At 32.3% G+C, this 6,053-nt stretch overlaps 1 protein-coding gene and 1 non-coding gene across 2 annotated transcripts in view; one reads left to right on the forward strand and one right to left on the reverse strand.

Moving 5' to 3' along the window:
• The window catches only part of GALNTL6 (polypeptide N-acetylgalactosaminyltransferase like 6), a 952,184-nt gene that overhangs the window by 545,897 nt on the left and 400,234 nt on the right, over nucleotides 1–6,053 (reverse strand). The gene's annotated exons all lie outside the window — the stretch shown is intronic.
• Nucleotides 1,293–1,411, forward strand: LOC111739774. Its single transcript, XR_002780372.1, has one exon. It is a non-coding gene; the product is annotated as a 5S ribosomal RNA (ribosomal RNA).

Here is a 6,053-nt window from a genome sequence, read left to right on the forward strand (position 1 = left end):
ATGTATATATAACAATATATATAAATTTATCTTACTGTTTCCATTAGCTTCATTTTGATTAGGGATAATCAGGTATGAAACACATTCCTCTGCACATTTATTTAAAATTCTAAATCTTTGTATATAACATTGGGTCAAATGTATTCAATAAATATTTCTTTTCCCATCCCATATCATCCTGCCACTGAGACTCAACTTTAAAGAAATGCCATCCTTTTTCAACTGTTAATAGATTCATGCTCTTGGAATTAAAAATTCCTAGAGATCAAAGAATTTTTCAATCAAAATAAATAAAATTTATTTTGTATTTAATATAAAACTCTTTTGACACTGATCATGAATAAATTCTGATCCTAATTTAATTACATCTACCATATTCTGATTTCTTGAAATTATCTTTTCCTGGAAAAATCAAATAACATGCTTAAAATAATTAATACCATACCCTATATTACTTACAACCTCTCTCAGATGGGGTAACCTAATAGATCATGAGCTTGTAACATTAAGAAATAATTGTTGCAAAGAAGTGTAGTTTGTTCCCGGAAGTTCCATTATCTCTGACATATGTCATTATTGTGCACTGTCAAAGTTTTCTATTTTGTGGAACCTCTCATCCACTTTAATTAATTAAAGGAACTGAAGAAACAAACTCTAATAGCTAAAACCTATTTTTATACATTTAATTTTGAAGAAGTGAATGATTTCTACTTTCAGGATGAGTAAATGAGTAAATATACAGATTGGTTCAATTCACAATGATTTTTTTGACTATGATCCAGAATCAGAAAAAAAAAAAAAAATGATGATCCTCTTCTTCAAAGAGTTCATTGGCTGGTAGTGGGGGGATAGATAGAAACTCATATCCAAACAATGTGAAAATTGCAGTGGTATTGACTCAGTATCGTGGTAGTAAATAAAAATTAATTCCAAAGGTTTATGGGTTTCTATGGGCTGTCTACTGCCCAAGCACTTTACACATGTTCACTTTAATACTTAATAACCATCTGATGAGATGGGCACCATTATTATCCTCATTTTACTGTTGGGGGGAATTGAGTCATAGGTTTTTGTTGTTGTTGTTGTTATTGTTTTAAAGTAAACTTTTCAAGACCTCACAGTTAGTAAGTGGCATAACCTGGGAGGCATAATATGGGAGGGTTTACAGGAAAGTGGGCTGAAGGTGTTATATTAGTCTTAAAAGATTAGTTAGAATAAGGGGCACAGAAAAAAGGGAAGTGTTATAGATATGTTTCAGGTAGAGAAAACAGGATTTAAAAAAACACAGGACTGTCTACGGCCATGCCACCTTGAACAAGCCCGATCCCGTCTGATCTTGGAAGCTAAGCAGGGTAGGGCCTGGTTAGTACTTGGATGGGAGACCACCTAGGAAGACCAGGTGCTGTAGGTGAAAAAATAAAAAATAAGGGATTGTAAAATGACAAGGTCCTTGCAATCTGTGAGGTCAAATAAACAAACAAAAAAACATAGGATTGAAAAATAAATGGTGTGTGGAGGAAAAAATGTGCCTTCTTGGTTTTGCAATGGTAACAAAGGAAGATAGAATATAGAGAAAGATGAGCTAGATAGAGAGCAAATTAAGGGCTTCTTGACGGACTTTGATCTGTTAAGGGTGGGGATTTGTTTAGGCCTCCAGAAGCCCTAAAAAGTTTTAACAAGAGAGGTGTTTTGGATAATAGTGCTTGTTATAAAGATCGGTTTGACAATGGATGATGAATTTCAGTGGGACAAGGCTAGGGGCAGAGAAAACAAGTGAATTAAGTGAACAGAAGCCACTGTAGAATGGAACTTCAAACGGGGATAACTTAAAAAGTACTCAGCAGATAAATTTGGCAAGACTTGTTCATTAACTGGATGTGAGGAATGAGGAAAAAAGAGAAATCACAGGTATAATTCTCAAATATCTAGTTTGAATGGACGATGATGTCATCAAAAGCAGACATAAAATTATGAATAAATAGTTAAAACTGGGAGAGGTTAGACACATTAAGTTTGAAATATCTGTGGGTCATTTAAGCCCAGAAGTTCTGTGGTTTGTTAAATGTTCAGGTCAGAAGAGAAGAGTTTAATTGTATTGAAAGTAGGAATTGATCACTCAAACCCAGTGCACACAATAGCATAAGCTGTGGGTGGTGAGATGCAGCAATGTCCAATGGAGAGGAAAAAAGACTGTAGAAAAGCCAGAATGATTGTTAAACAATGCCCTGGGTAAGAAGGAGTGTTGTTGCAAGCAATGTCAAATAAAGCAGAGAGGTCTGATACTAAATTATTACATACTTTTAATAAATTAATTTATTTTTATTTCCTAAATCATCCATTTAATGAAAATAAATTATGAATTATTTACTTAAGCTAAGTAGTTAATAAACCCTCATATAAAGAGCTCACTGGCTTCTGTAATACACAGAGTTACAATTTTTAATGGTAGTCTCACAAGTTCAGAAGGAACTTTATGAAATCATAGGGACACCAGAGGTCTCTGAAGATAGTGTGTTTGCTCTTTGTAAAGGTAAAGGGGTCTTCCTACCACTTTGCAACTATTCAAAGGCAATAGTCCTCAAACAAATAAACTATTATTTGTTTCATAATTTTTATAACCTATAAAGCATAGAAACTAATCTGAACTCAAAGTTGTCGGAGATAAAATTAGAGGTCAGCTAGTTCAATTTCAGCTCTTTATATCAAGTACAAAAATGGCCAAAATGTATTGAGTGCTTACCTTGTTCTCAGTCACTCTCCTTTTGTTCCCAGCCCAGCTTCTCTCTATCCCAGACCAACTCTCATTATCTGTGGATATTTTATACCAGAGTGGCCCTGGACAATCTAAAAAGTGTCTTGGTTTTTGTGAAATGAAGCAGCTTTCTTAGGCTGCCTAACTCTGGAATGATACGTCCAGAATAAAGACAGAATCAGATGACCTACACGGGGCCAGCCTAAGTTCTATTCACTTCAATAAATTTTACTTTATATGAGCATGTAAACATATATGAACATATTTAACTATGTTTTATGACCAATTTTATTATTTTGTGAGCCTTTCAGAAAGTTAGAAACTTTGTTTGCTCCAGGAAAAAGGCTCTGATTGGCCCCCTGTAGTCTTAGAAGGCCATTATGGATACTGAAATCAAGTTTTTATAATTCTCACGAATCCTCTATTGAGATACTTGTATATACACAGTGAAATGATGGTTTCTATTTCAATCCTGATCCTAAGACAAAAAAACGGGTAATAAATTAGATTCAATTATCTAGAGTGTCTATATAATTGTACCATGGTTTTATTAAATTCAAGATAGTTATCAGAATAGTTTCAGTTTCTCAGAATTAGATGTCTGAAAAAACTACAGAGAAGGGGAACCCTGCATACCTAGCATAAAAAATCGTCAATTTTATCTAAGCATGTAAAATTGACCTAGTGACTGAGGCGGTTGTCTTTCTGAGTCTCCTTTTACTCATCTATAAAATCTTACAAATGTACAATGTCACCTATAAATGCCTCATCTTAAAGATACTATTCAATTGTGGAATTGTTACCCATTTGACATAAAACATTTAATTCTTATAAGAAGCATTTTGTTAAAATATGTTTCATAAACACAGAAGAATTTGATGGTTAAAACTTGACAGCTCATCAAAAATCTTGACTGATGAGAGACTGATAATTTTCTAAGTGTTATAATTCAGGATAAAGAAGAAAATATTTGTGTTTTTTTGCGGTGTCAATGCAATTATTATTTTTTTAAAATTAAGAGCATATGGATATTTAGACATCAAAAAGAGCTGCCTGAAATACTAAACACTGTATTATTAATGCTCACAGCTGGTTTGCTGACATGAGGAATAATCATAAAACATAACCTTTCATTTCATCAGAGAAAGTTATGCCTGTCTAAGATCTGAAGCCCAACATCCATAAAATGGTTCGTACAAGTGACACCCTACTCAAAACAGCTGTCTGCAAGGAAAATAAATGGAATTTAATCTGCCATAAAATAAAATGCACAATTTATTTTTCTTGAGGAAGTCATGCCCTTGTGGCATTGGTGAACTGTAACAGTTTTGCTTTGAAAAGAAGCATTTCCTTCTATGCTAAACCCATATTAATTCAACCATGTGAAATTTTTCTTTAGAGAAGGCAACTGGAATGCCTAATCAGCTTATCTACCACCTGATGATGGGGGCTACCATTCTTTGTCTTTAAAAGGACTGATTTAAAATAGAGCCCTAAATCATTGTTGTATCCAAAGACAAATAGGTTTTAAGATGCTTGTTATGAAGGAAGAAATATATGAAATTGCCACTCATCCATTTAATGTCCTATGAAAAATCAATTTCACATGTTTCAAATCAATATGCAAGCAGAGAACAGAACAGCAAATGAGCAAAATATTAGTTAGAAAAATGACAATTAGATGAGACTTATCATCTCTTTAAAACAAAAATATTAGAAAAAACACTTTAGAAGCAACTTATTGGGCAAACATAAATATTTTAACCACCATTTGACTGACTACTCCATACAGGCAGTTTTAAAAGACACCTCACAAAAGAGGTACGGTACATTTTAATTTGTTGATTTCATTTATTTTAAGTATAAAATATTTTTTAAATGACAAAGGAAAAGAAAATAATAAAATTTTCCAACTTTGAAATTTGCTCTAATATTATACATGATATCTAACATACAGGGCAACTAGACACTGGAACTTAGGCTCTGCCTCTTTATTCTATTACAAGTTTTACAAAATATTTATTTTTGTGTTTAAAATTAGCCTAAAAGCATTTCATTTTGGTGACTACGTTCTCTCAAACTACATATTCGCATTCTGCATTAGAACATTTAAAAGGAGTTTTTACTAAAACTAACTACATAAGAATGTCTTTGTATGGAAGTTTCAACAAATGTATCTTTATACATTAAATATAAATCCCACTGAATCTTAACTGAAACTGAAATTAATTTTATTGACTTTAGATATAATTACTTTCTTTAGAAGACAGAAGAGTAAAATTTCCATAAGAATTTTTTGGCAGTGCTCTGAAACTATCAGTGCCAGTTTAATAAAGGCTCATTTAAAACACAACTCATTCAGAATACACATACGTTTATGTCAAGATCCTTTATACTAAGTAGTAAAATAAACATCGACTTAAAAAAGGTTTGTACTGGACTAAACAAAGCATTCTAGTAGTAATCTTGAGGATTGTAAATGTGTGTGTAACCCTCAGTAATGCTTGAAAATTGGAGAGATTACTCACATTAGCTCTGTAGAAGAAACTGAGAATATAACAAAATGTTACTCCAAACATTAGGGCAAAGGGAAAGCTCAACGAGGATCCATAACTCTCAAGATTTTTGTCAGATAAATTCTTTGGTTTACATTGACAGCTATACCATGTGAGATTCAAATTTTAATTTAAAAATAGAGGGGGAGAAATCCCGAAAGTGTTTTGCCTTCTGATACAGATCCTACTTGAAATGTATTCTGCAACTGATGGTTATATTTTATGAATGCAAAGAGACTTTTTATGAGTTAACGTTGTAACTTCCAAAACTTACTCTTGTAGGTGGTAGGCTTGTTTTTCTCTGACCTTGAGAACACATTACTGTTTTAAATTCATATTTATGACCCTAGGAAACAGTGTCACTCTGTGTCTTAGACTCCCATTTGACTGTAAATGCTAAACTAATTGGTAAAATAGAACTATTTTATTAAAACGACCCATTTGACCATTATGCAACATGATATATGAATCTATTATCAGAAAAATGGAACAACTTTCTTTCAGTTCTTTAGCAGATAATGCTAAATTACTAAATAGAAAAGTACACAGTTGTCTTTTATAACATTTTCTTAGTTTCTGCTATTAGTATTTAATATTATCTTGATTTTAAAATATAATTATCCTTACAATTTAAAATATATATGAATAATAAATCTAAACAATTCTAAGATTCATTTACAGTGACTAGCTCTCAATAAATCCAAGACATAAAAATTGCTCGTCTCATAGTCTAGTGGAGTATCTGA

Source organism: Pteropus vampyrus, unplaced genomic scaffold (genome assembly GCF_000151845.1).
Source record: "Pteropus vampyrus isolate Shadow unplaced genomic scaffold, Pvam_2.0 Scaffold53, whole genome shotgun sequence".
Lineage (NCBI taxonomy): Eukaryota > Metazoa > Chordata > Mammalia > Chiroptera > Pteropodidae > Pteropus > Pteropus vampyrus.